The sequence below is a fragment of the Aquarana catesbeiana genome, linkage group LG13 (genome assembly GCF_042186555.1).
Source record: "Aquarana catesbeiana isolate 2022-GZ linkage group LG13, ASM4218655v1, whole genome shotgun sequence".
Classification (NCBI taxonomy): Eukaryota; Metazoa; Chordata; class Amphibia; order Anura; family Ranidae; genus Aquarana; species Aquarana catesbeiana.
Genome location: NC_133336.1, coordinates 177403211 through 177416502, shown reverse-complemented (window position 1 = coordinate 177416502; position 13292 = coordinate 177403211). Strand labels below are relative to the sequence as shown.

At 43.0% G+C, this 13292-nt stretch overlaps 1 long non-coding RNA gene across 1 annotated transcript in view; it reads left to right on the top strand.

Moving 5' to 3' along the window:
- LOC141117429 (uncharacterized) overlaps positions 1-12709 on the top strand; it is a 32021-nt gene extending 19312 nt beyond the window's left edge. Inside the window, exons 2-4 of the long non-coding RNA XR_012237149.1 lie at positions 2215-2334; positions 8661-8704; positions 12484-12709. This is a non-coding gene — a long non-coding RNA (uncharacterized lncRNA). The remainder of the gene's footprint in view (positions 1-2214; positions 2335-8660; positions 8705-12483) is intronic.
- The last annotated feature ends 583 nt before the right edge of the window (positions 12710-13292 follow it).

The following is a 13292-nucleotide window of genomic DNA, read 5'->3' as shown; positions in this document are numbered from 1 at the left end:
TTTGCTCTTCATGGACTTCTTGGTTGCAGACCTAGGCAGGCACCCGGACTCACACAGCAGTACCTGAGATCCTGCAGATAGTTTGGGAGCGGTGTGCACCCATCTTTTTCTTTCATTACTCCAGACTTTATTTAACAAAAAATGTTAACCTTGGCCTAGGTGTACTATTATTTGGCTTCTTCACAAAAGGCTTGCTCACTGTGGTGCAAAACTTTTTTTTTTTGTTGTTGACATTGACTAAACTCTATTTCCCAGATATGCAGGTAAATATGTGTGCTGTGTGATCAAATTGTCAGTTGTCCCTTTAATTACTGAAATTGTGCCTAGCTAATGTATCTTCTTATCATAGTTAGGGTTATTTCTAATGTGACCTTGTACTTCTTTTTTTCATATAGTTTCACTTTGCGATTAGTGAAAGACACTAAAAGTACTCTTATCTTCCTAAACTTACACTGGTTATCCAAACAGATTTAACCAGTCTAAACATTGTTTTTTCTTAATAAAATTTTATTGAATAGATAAAGAAATTGTAACAGTGGTACAATTAAATGACTATAACATATACAGTATATATATATATATAAATGAATACAAAGCTCACATAAGTGACAGCTAAGATAGAATCGTTGTATAGTGAGTTTGTCGAATCAGACAGTAATGCCGCGTACACACGAGCGGACTTTACGGCAGACTTTGTCCGGTGTACTTTTCAAAGGACTTTATGACAGACTTTCCAAATGAACGGACTTACCTACACACAATCAACCAAAGTCCGAAGGATTAGTACGTGATGACGTACGACCGAACTAAAACAAGGAAGTTCATAGCCAGTAGCCAATAGCTGCCCTAGCGTTGGTTTTTGTTCGTCGGCCGGACTCGAGTCCGTTGGACAGATTTGAAACATGTTTAATTTCTAGATCCGTCAAACTTTTGAGAAAAAACGTCCGCTGGAGCCCACACATGATCGAATTGTCCGACGGACTCCGGTTCGCTGGACCAAGTATGCCGTAAAGTCCGGTCGTGTGTACGAGGCATAAGAACTTCCTCCATGACTCTAACAAAATATGGTTAATCACCAGTAATACATTTCAGATTTTACTGTGTACAACTGTAGCTCAAAACTTTATTTCCATCCAACTCTGCCAAGGAGACACCAGAATACATCCAAAAGATCTCTAATCTTTTTACAAGTGCACTAAATTGTGGCCCCAAGCCATTGTTTTCTAAATAAAGAAAGCTTGCAGCGAAAATATATTTAAATGTCATTTTATTTCTTTATAAATGTCAGTTTTGCTGCAGCAGGTTCTATACATGGTACAGATCTGCCACTTTATAGGCATACTAATAGGACCCCCCAAGCACGATATTTAAAGGAATTTTTCATTTTTATTGTTTCACTTTAAGCATCATTAAAATCACTGCTCCTTTAAAAACATAGTTTGCATTGTTACATGTCCCCCAGCTCAAGTTCGGGTCCCATAGACTTTAGTAGGGTTTGCGGTTCGGGTACGAACTTTTGCGTTGTTTGAGAGTTCTGGTGCGAACTGAATCGGGGGGGGGGGGGGTGTTCGGCCCATCTCTATATGGGAGCTGGATAATAAACATTTAAGAAAATATCCCAACATCCATGTTATGTCAGGTTTCAGTGAATAGTGAATAGTGAAAGTACTCCATGAATTAAAAAGAGACTTGAAAATAAAATGTACCTGTTTCTTGGGTTGTTTTACTCAAGGTTGCTCATCTGCACCCTCTACGACCAGGAACAAAGACCTAGGATTAAATCTTATGGATAAAACATTGTTTGCAGCACAGCCATGTAATTATCAGTTCAAATCCCAACCATGCCACTTCCTGCATTGAGTTTGCATGTTCTCCCTGTGCTTACGTACACTGACACACACACCAAAGACATGCTGGTAAGTAATGGGCTCCTGTCTAAACATGGATGCATGTGAGATAGTTAACCTAGATTTTAAGCTTCTTGAGGACAAGGACTGATGTGAATGTACAATATATGGGGGATTTACTATAACTGGAACGCTCACAATCTGGTGCATCTGTGCATGGTAGCCAGTCAGCTTCTAACTTCAGCTTTTTCAATTAAGCTATGTCAAAAAACTGGAAGCTGATTGGTTTCTATGCAGAGTTGAAGAGGATCTGTTTGTTTTACTATATTTGTTTCAGCATGTTATCATTCTCAACATTCCTCCCTAGGTGCAAAGAATGGTGGATATATCTCGGCGTGTTCAAATTTCCTTATATCTGTCCTGACTGGAACAATTCTGCTGCTGTTGGTCCTTTGCGCTCATATTGTTTGGACTTGCAACTATCAGGGTAAAGTAGTAGTATAAGTTCTTAAACCAAAACAATGAGGTTGACTTACTAAAGGAGTAGAGCATTTTCACTTTCAAAGTGAATTTTCACTTATCCCAATGAACGAATTGTGTTGACTTAAAACATCCAATCATGCAAAAGATTATTTTTTTTAATTTTCCTTGCAGATGATTGGAAATTCTTTGCAAGGCGAATTTTCACTTTGTTTCACTTTATTCCCTAAGATGAGATAAAATTCACTTTACAAAATGAAAATTCACATTCAAAGTGAAAACAGTCTACCAATTCTGGAAATGAGGATCAATTTCAGGAACTCAAGGAAGGTTACATAGTTTTATAGTTGGTGAGGTTGAAAAAAGACACCAGTCCATTCAGGTGAAGGGATAGTGTTTAGGAGCCACAAATAAAGTCACTAATAAAATATATAAAATGTTCAAATGTCTGTTTAAATAAATACCTGAAATGATTCTGCCCGCTTTCCCCCCTCAGTTCCAGCCACATGACCATTGCTTTAACATTGGCCATATCATCTCTGAAGCTTTCTCTTATGCCCCGTACACACGATCGGACTTTCCGACAACAAAACCGTGGAAATTTGTTCGAAGGTTGTTTGCTCCAACTTGTCTTGCATACACACGGTCACACAAATGTTGGCCAACAATTACGAACGTAGTGTCATACAAGACATACGGCGAGACAATAAAAAGAAGGTTCAATAGTCATGCGCCACCCTTTGGGCTCCTTCTTCTAATGTTGTGTTTGGTGAGCATTGATTCCGAGCATGTGTGTTTAAACTTTGGACTTTTATCCGACGGACTTGTGTCCACACGATCGGAAAGTCTAACAACACACATTGGTTGGCGGAAATTTTGAGAACATGATAGCCAACATTTTTTGGCGGAAAGTCCGACAACAAATGTCCGATGGAGCATACACACGGTCGGAATTTCCGCCAACAAGCTCACATCCAACATTTGTTGTCTGAAAATCCGATCGTGTGTACGGGGCATAAGTCCTTTGGCAGAAATCATGCAACCAGTGGGGCAGTATCAATTATGTTATTGGTGCCAGAAGGCAGAGCTCCAGGAATTCAAATGCTAAACTTGGGCAAACATTTTAGTCCGAGGAATGATCGTATGATTTTCAGATAGTGTGTACACAACTTTCAACAGCCGTTTCCGACCTTCTGAATGAAAATTTTTGAAGGGACAAACTCCCAAATTTTTCTTGTACGGGAACAGAACAAAATATTTTCGTTTAATGCATACTGTTTTCGTATGATTTTCATATGAGGAATATCAAAGACTGCACATGATCAGAAACAACAAATAATAATAAAGAAAAAAAAGCCTTTGTCGTACGAGAATTTTTGTACATTATTTTTATCCTCGGTTCCAACTTGCGGGGAAAACCCGCCAATCGTTCCCCTGATTTTATCATAGTGTGTACAGCGCTTTACTGTGTTACTGACCGCTGCTGTTCACACAAGAAGGCCAAAACTGGCCTGTTGTATGATCACTAATTACTTATACCACAGCGCTGTCATGGAATCAAACCAAATATATTCATAATGTTATTCAGTGCAATATTCACTGCCAATTTATTGCACTGAATAACATTTTGAATATATTTAGTTTGATTCCATGACAGGGCTGTGGTATAGGTAATTATTTTTAAAAATTGTGCAGCTTTGTAAAATATTATAAATTTTATTGTCATAACTGTAGGCCATTTGGGCCCCCCTGGAAGCCTGTTGAAAAAAGCCCAGCAAGCAATCCCAACATCCTGCATAGATTGCTGCTAGCATGCAAATCATTCCTGTAATGCTAGGAGTGTCTACAGTTTTCATGTCCTAGCAACAAGGCAATATTTGGGGATTTCTAACTGAGTTTTTCAGCCAGGCTTCGAAGGTGCCCCAAGTGGTCTAAACTTATGACAATAAAATGAATGAACATTTTACAAAGTTGCACAGTTTTTTTGGCCCCTTGACTGCATGGGTTAGTTTTCTGAAAAAGGTGAACTTAGCCTTTAAAGACACAATTATTTATTGGAGACTCCATCAGTGATATTTCCTGCTTTAGTCCTGGATTTCTTACTGACCATCTCAGTGTTTTGGGCATTCATAGTATAAAATAATTAAAAATCCAGTAGTGAGAGTAGGACATTGCAATGGCTATGACAGTGCTGAAGGCTTGGCAACCCAGATACAGAGTGCCCAAAACATTTAAAAACAGTAATGGAAAATATCACTTTTGGATGGATTGACAGTTGTAAGTGTAATTTCTGAGCAATACTGTAAGTGCTGCAAACCTTACAGAGGAAACAGCAAACGGGCAGCGATGTGGCTAAGTGGTTAGCATTTCTGCCTAGCAGCACTAGGGTTGTCATTTCAAATCCCAACCACAGCTCTACCTGTCTGAAGTTTCCATGTTCTCACTGTGCCTATGTGGGTTTCCTTCCACACTACATTGACATGCTGGTAGGTTAAATGGCTCCTAACTAAATTTGCCCTAGTATGTGTATGAATGTGAGCTAGGGACCTTGGATTGCTTCTTGAGAGTAGGAACTAATGTGATCATACAATGTACACTATATTACCAAAAGTATTAGGACGCCTGCCTTTACACACACATGAACTTTAATGGCATCCCAGTCTTATGCCGCATACACACGGTCGGACTTTCTAGAAAGCTAGGTCCGACGTACTTGCCGCCAGACTTCCGGCGGACTACCGCCGGACTTTCTGAACGGCTGGACTTGCCTACACACGGCCGGACTTTCCGGAATCCGGTCTTCCCGACGGACTTCCGCCGGACTTTCAGAATGAACGGACTTTCCCACACACGGACAAGTCCGTTCATTTTGAACGTGACTTGGGTACGACGGGACTAGAAAAGGAATTCAATCTCGCCGCTTTTTTTGGCGAGATTGAAACCTTGCGAGCCCCGTCGCAGGCCCTTAGGTCTGGTATGGAACTTTAAGGGGAACCCCTACGCCGAAAAACCGGCGTGGGGGTCCCCCCAAAATCCATACCAGACCCCGATCCGAGCACGCAGCCCGGCCGGTCAGGAAAGGGGGTGGGGACGAACGAGCGCCCCCCCCCTCCTGAACCGTACCAGGCCGCATGCCCTCAACATGGGGGGGTGCTTTGGGGGAGGGGGCGCCTTGCGGTGCCCCCCCACCACAAAGCACCTTGTCCCCATGTTGATGAGGACAAGGGCCTCTTCCCGACAACCCTGGCCGTTGGTTGTCGGGGTCTGCGGGCGGGGGGCTTATCGGAATCCGGGAGCCCCCTATAATAAGAGGGCCCCCAGATCCCGGCCCCCCCACCCTATGTGAATGAGTATGGGGTACATGGTACCCCTACCCATTCACCTAGGTAAAAAGTGTCAATAATAAAACACAACACAGGTTTTTAAAATAATTTATTAAACAGCTCCGGGGGGGTCTTCTTCCGTCTTCGGGGGTCCCTCTGGTTCATCTTCTCCCAGTGTCCAGTTGGTTCTTCTCCGCTCTCCGGCCTCTTCTCCCGGTGTCCCAGGTCTTCGGCCGGCCCCTCCGCTGTCTTCAGGTAGCTCTATTGCCAGCGGAGGTCCGGACTTCTTGGCTTCTTGGCTTCTTGTGTTCTCTTCTCTTCTCTTCCCCCAGATGTTGACACGACGCTCTCTCCGGCTGGACTGGTCTCTGAGGACTGCGTTGTGACTTATATAGGCGGAGACCCCGCCCCCATATGATGTCACAGTCCCTGGGCATGCTGGGACTGTGACGTTTTAGGGGGCGTGGTCGACCACGCCCCCTAAAACGTCACAGTCCCAGCATGCCCAGGGACTGTGACATCATATGGGGGCGGGGTCTCCGCCTATATAAGTCACAACGCAGCCCTCAGAGACCAGTCCAGCCGGAGAGAGCGTCGTGTCAACATCTGGGGGAAGAGAAGAGAAGAGAACACAAGAAGCCAAGAAGCCAAGAAGTCCGGACCTCCGCTGGCAATAGAGCTACCTGAAGACAGCGGAGGGGCCGGCCGAAGACCTGGGACACCGGGAGAAGAGGCCGGAGAGCGGAGAAGAACCAACCGGACGCCGGGAGAAGATGAACCAGAGGGACCCCCGAAGACGGAAGAAGACCCCCCCCCGGAGCTGTTTAATAAATTATTTTAAAAACCTGTGTTGTGTTTTATTATTGACACTTTTTACCTAGGTGAATGGGTAGGGGTACCATGTACCCCATACTCATTCACATAGGGTGGGGGGGCCGGGATCTGGGGGCCCTCTTATTATAGGGGGCTCCCGGATTTCGATAAGCCCCCCGCCCGCAGACCCCGACAACCAACGGCCAGGGTTGTCGGGAAGAGGCCCTTGTCCTCATCAACATGGGGACAAGGTGCTTTGTGGTGGGGGGGCACCGCAAGGCGCCCCCTCCCCCAAAGCACCCCCCCATGTTGAGGGCATGCGGCCTGGTACGGTTCAGGAGGGAGGGGGCGCTCGTTCGTCCCCACCCCCTTTCCTGACCGGCCGGGCTGCGTGCTCGGATCGGGGTCTGGTATGGATTTTGGGGGGACCCCCACGCCGGTTTTTCGGCGTAGGGGGTTCTCCTTAAAGTTCCAGACCTAAGGGCCTGGGATGCCCCCCGCGCTCGCCGCAATGGGAAAATTAGTTTTTCCTATTGCAGCGAGCGCGAGATGCAGTAACCTGCTCCCCCGTCGTATCTGGTCCTTCGGACTAGCATACAGACGAACGGGCTTTCCGTCAGGAACTGAGTCCGGCGGAGGTACGACGTAAAGATTTGAAGCAGGCTTCAAATCTAAAGTACGTCGGATTTCCGCCCGAAACGGTCCGTCGGAAGTCCGATGGAGACCACACACGGTCGGATTGTCCGCCGGACTTGGTCCGGCGGCGTCCGTCGGACTTTTGCAGGTGAAAAGTCCGACCGTGTGTACGCGGCATTAGTCTGTACGGCTAAATATTGAGTTGGCCAACCCTTTGCAGCTATAATAGCTTCACCTCTTCTGGGAAGGCTGTCCACAGTGTGTCTATGGGAATGTTTGACCATTCTTCCAGAAGCACATTTGTGAGGTCAAGCACTGATGTGGACGAGAAGGCCTGGCTCACAGTCTCCACTCTAATTCATCCCAAAGGTGTTCTATCGGGTTGAGGTCAGGACTCTGTGCAGGCCAGTCAAGTTCCTCCACCCCAAACTCACTCATCCTTGTCTTTATGGACCTTGCTTTGTGCAAAATCATTTGGTGGAGGGGGGATTATGGTGTGGGGTTGTTTCACGGGGTTTGGGCTTGGCCCTTAATTCCAGTAAAAGGAACTCTAAGGGCTCATTTACACTTGATTTGGCTTCAACGTACATTAAAGCTCCTAGTGCTTCAACAAGCTTTTATGATGTGTTTTTGAGGCTCTGGTGGTGCTTCGATTAGGCTTCGGTGGTGCTTCAGTAATGCTCTTTTGAAGCTTTGTTGAAGCTTGGCAGATGCCCTGTGTGTTTGTTGATATGTCACATCTGCAATTTCTCCAAAAAAAAGCGAAGCTAAAGCTGAATTAAAGCCTCTCAAAAGCAGCAGTTGCTTCAAACAAGCTTTGTCATAGGCTTCTATTGAGGCTTTGAAGATGCTTCAAAGCACCACTAAAGCTACATGGGGTATAATTTTTGAAGCAAAGCCGAAGCAAAGCAAACACAAGGTATAAACAGAACTGTAAGCTAATAATTTTATTTAGTGACATGAGCTTTGACTGATGTTAAGAGAGCTTTAACAAAGCTTGGCTCACAGTCTACTCTCTAATTCATCCCAAAGGTGTTCTATCGGGTTGAGGTCTGGACTCTGTGCAGGCCATTCAAATACCTAAACCCCAAACTCACTCATCCATGTCACTCATCCATTTGGTGGAGGGGGGATTATGGTGTGGGATTGTTTTTCAGGACTTGGGCTTGGCCCCTTAGTTCCAGTGAAGGGAACTCTTCAGGTGTCAGCATACCAAGACATTTTGGACAATTTCATGCTCCCAACTTTGTGGGAACAGTTTGAGGATGGCCCCTTCCTGTTCCAAAATGACTGCACACCAGTGCACAAAACAAGGTCCATAAAGACATGGATGAGCGAGTTTGGGGTGGAGGAACTTGAATGAAGAAGGAGGAGGAACTTGAAGCAATGTGTAAATTTACAATGCTATGATGCAATGATCAATGCAATGATACCATAAAGAATGTAACCAAACAAAACATTCCATTAATTAAAAAATAGTTTGTATGTAATTTATGCTGGGACCAACAAGAAGATGTCTAATATATATAATTATAAGTTTATTGATTTTGCTCTTTTGCAGGAAAAGAAGCAAATATATCAAGGAACAATGACACCAATGATGAGGTAAAATCGGTTTGCTAAAGAAAATTCCCTTTGATTAGTTCTGATTCACGTAAATAATAATCTGTGGACCAGCTGTGAATCTTTAAACTGTGGGTTTTTTTTATTCCTGAATTAGCAGAAACGTATGCAATTTAGGAATCCAAGCAACAGTGATTCATGAATTGTGTAAATTACTACAGACCAAAAATATCTACATCAAGTATTAAGTAGGATCAAGTGCTGAATTGTCTTGATTTGTTCATCACCAGGGCCTTTTTTCAGAGGGTCTATTTTTTCTGGCAAGGTCTATTGTTGCTGAGGAATCTATTGTTGAGGGAGTGGTCTATTAATGCTGGCTGCTAGGAGATCTGTTGTTGCTGCCAGGTGTTTCTTATTGCTGGGGTGTTTTTTTTTGTTGTGAGGGTCCAGTGTTGCTGGGGGGTCTATTGTTGCTAGTGGAATCTACTGTTGCAGGGGGGGGGCTATTGCTGCTGGCTGCAGGGGATCATTAACAAATTCCATACAAATTACTTAGCACCTCAAAATAATACTTGGCTGTGTGGCGGTATTGAGATGTAGGTAGGGGGTGGAACCAAGGGACGGTGCTCGGAGGTAGGTAGGGGGGAGTTCCTGCACCTATTTCCTGAAAAAAATAGCCCTGTTCATCCCTTTACATAGACATCCATTACTGCTATTTAATTCAGCTTTCCAATGGCCCATTTACCCCTCTATTGGATGTTGATTTAACACCTTAAAGATATAGAGCCTTAAGGTGTCAAACTCAATTTCTTCACGGACCGCATCAGCATTATAATTCCCCTGTTGTATCTGTAGGGCAAACAAATGTATCTACTCTTTATCATAGTAAATAATTGCCTCTGACGAGAAGGCCTGGCTCACCGTCTCTGCTCTAATTCATCCCAAAGGTGTTCTATCGGGTTGAGGTCAGTACTCTGTGCAGGCCAATCTAGTTTCTCCACCCCAAACTCACTCATCTATGTCTTTATGGACCTTGCTTTGTGCACTGGTCCAAATCATTTGGTGGAGGGGGGATTATGGTGTGGGGTTGTCTTTCAGGAGTTGGGCTTAGCCCCTTAGTTCCAGAAAAGGGAACGCTTAAGGAGTCAGCATACCAAGACATTTTGGACAGTTTCATGTTCCTAACTTTGTGGGAACAGTTTGGGGATGGACCCTTCCTGTTCCAACATGACTGCGCATCAGTGCACAAAGCAAGGTCCATAAAGACATGGATGCGTGAGTTTGGGGTTGAGGAACTTGACTGGCCTGCACAGAATCGTGACCTCAACCCAATAGAACATCTTTGGGAGGAATTAGAGAGGAGACTGTGAGCCAGGCATCCCAATACTTTTTGATAATATAGTGTAAAATGAAGTGAATCCATGTGGACTTCAAAAATCCAATCATTTGTAAGTAAATTTAAAACATTTCCTGCACTTGATCGGATCTTTGATGTTCTCATACGTTCTCTTCATTACCCTTCAATGATTTTCAGTTCACCTCATATCATTGCAATTCCTATTGGAAGACAGGGTCTTATGTCTACAATATTTAAAGCCTCTGTAGGCATTATTTCCAGCATTTGGTAAAACTGGTACTGGGCCTCAACCTACCTCAATAATCATCCTAGCTGCACCTTTTTCAAGTTAGAGTGAACCTGAGCTAAAAAGTGAAGATTTGTCGTCTTGAATCTTCTAAGGATCATCTAGAAATGTTAATTGTGCAAAAGCAGTACCCGTTCCAATTATCGAGATTGGGATGGGATTGAGATGGGAGATCCATAGCCATGTAGAAAATGATGTTAGGAGCATCCCCATTCCTTTGTATACTTACAGCTGTCTGGTGCACAATCTCCTGCCTGCACCCTATTGGGTCAGCAATTCAGCTATCCTCTGGGTTCAGAATGAACGTAGGCTCATCCCTGATTGTATTGCAGTGTGCTACTATTCCTATGAGATTTGGAGTGAGATTTGGCAATGTCACCATTGTGCTGTTCACGGCTCTCCTTGTTGGAGAGAAAGCTGCAGTAGTGTATGTAGGTCTTGTGCTGCCCTAGGCCTGACTAAACTGGTGCACCACCTAAATATGACCCACTCCTTCCTGTCAAGGCCACACCCCTTGCTGTTTAAGACCCGCCCTGAAATTTTTGAGTGCAGTCACTAGTTCTGAGGGCCTGGGGGGGGCAATGGATTCCCTTAATTTGCATAAATGTCCTCTCACTTCCTGTTTGGCTATGGGGCAGGAAATGAAGGGAAATCTCTGCAATGGGACAGGGATGGTAAAAAATAAACAGCGCAAGCCGACGGGGACTCTTTCTGTGCTGCCCCCCTGCAAAGTGCTGCCCTAGGCCTGGGCCTTGTCGGCCTAGGCCAGGATACAGCGTTGGTAAGCTGAAGTGCAAAAATCTCCCTGCTTCTTCATTTATTTTGTGGTTCTGAATTGTTTTGAACTTTCTCTGCTGCTTGATTATTTTTTCATCTGTCATAAGATTAGCAGGCATCGGGGGCAGCTCTACAAGAGGAAGAAAGAAAGGACACACCAACCTAGTGCATATCCTTAAAACCGTTCTTTTTAGTGATAAAAAGTGGTACATCCCATGATACCATTTTAGACAGTCTGACTAATACTGTATCATGTGATGTATTTTGATGGTGGACCATATGACAAGCTTTTACCCAACTGTAATCTTGTGAGCATAATACTTACCACTTTTTATCAATAAAAACAATGGTTTTAAGGATAATGCACTAGGTTGCTGTGCCCTTCTTTCTTCCGCTTGTGGTTTCAGAATACCAGACTCCCCAGTCTTTAGAGGGTATCAAGACATGGCTTATCCTTATTAAACCAAGATGGAAATAGAACACACTTACTTTGGTGGGTTTCACTCCCAAGCGCAGGATCATTTGTGTCTGTGTCTATCGGGAATAGCGCAAACATGAGGAAACAAAGTCCTGCATTTAAAAAAAAAGGCAAGAAATGCAAGCAACAAAAAACAGGAAATTGCCCCGGGACTTTAAATGAGGTGAATGCATTTAGCCAACAATTGTAAATGCAGTCTCAAAATTTATTAAAATGGTCATGCAAACATAGACATGAATCTTAGCCAAGCCACTGAAATGATACATACAGTAGAAAATGTAATTACATGTATCAAGGTATAAAATGTAAATTGCAGAGTACACATGCATAAAAAGTATCCCAACGGGTTTTGCAAGACCATGCTCGCTTCATCAGGGGTAGATTCGTGTAGTACATCTGTAGGGGGTATAATGAATCAAATAAGTATCAACACAGACATGGTATCATGACAATTAGTCAAGAAGTCCCAAAAACACATGGCGCTATACTCACCAAAGGCTGGATCAGTCTACCAATTGCTTGATACCCAGAGGTGGCAGTGATGAGTGTCTGGCTCAGGAGCTGAGGAGGCAGAGGAAAAACCAACCCAACAGAGTACAAACGGGAGGTAGACATGGCCGGGATGGGGGAATGTGTCACCAAAGATCTCCCAGTATCCATTAATAAATAAACGCAAACATGACTTTTCAGTCCTGGGGAAAAGATCCACTGCCTGGTGACCACAAACAAAACTGGTTCCCAGACCTTTGCTCTTTACCTGCCTTTTTTGGGTACAGCTTTCAGAGTTCAGGTCTTTTTTAAATTCTCTCCATTCAGGCTCTAAATGGGACAGTCCATTCATACCAGAGACATTGGGCAACTACTATATATGATATGGTTTGCACCTTCTTTCTGTCATTTCAATGTTATTTTTATTCATATAGGATGGAATCAATTATGCAGAACTGCGGATACATCACTGGAATCGCAAAAAATAATAACAAGACCCCATCAGCTTTGCACCTGATTTCAGTGGAACCCGAAGATACATTTCTGTGCACTTTTGCTTCTGCTGCTTATTTTTTCATGTGATGCTTTATAGGAAAGCAAAAATAGGCAATACAGTGTAGAACATTGATTAATTAATAAATCATGAGATGAGGTACCTTGTATCTGTGTTTTTTTCTTGAATGCACTGTTTTGTAAGAAGACCTTTTTTTTATAGCCTAACTCCAGATTTCATTTCACTTTAACCCCTTCACACCTAAGGATAAAACAAATCTACCGTAAATGATTATGCTTAATTTTGCAATTTTGACATATGTTAGTAAAAACGTACATATCATCACAACTACTTTGTGCATCCAGATAAATGATACTACCAAATGAAATTGGGATTTCATTTGGTAGTACATAGTTATGGATAACTCCTGATTTATTTTATTTTTTTAATTATTATTATCAAAGGAAAACTGGTGCAAAATAGTAAAACAAATATATAAATATATATATATATAAATATATATATATATATATATATATATATATATATATATATATATATATATATATATATATATATATATTTTTTTTTTTTTAAATTTAGCTGTATATTTCTTATTTCTTGTTACTACCATAACCTACCACCAAAGAACAATCAAAAACAATTCTTCTGCTCCTGGCAATCAACAATATCTCAAATGTGTATGTTATTTGTTGTTTGTACCCGTAGTACAGCCCCAAAAGCAATAGT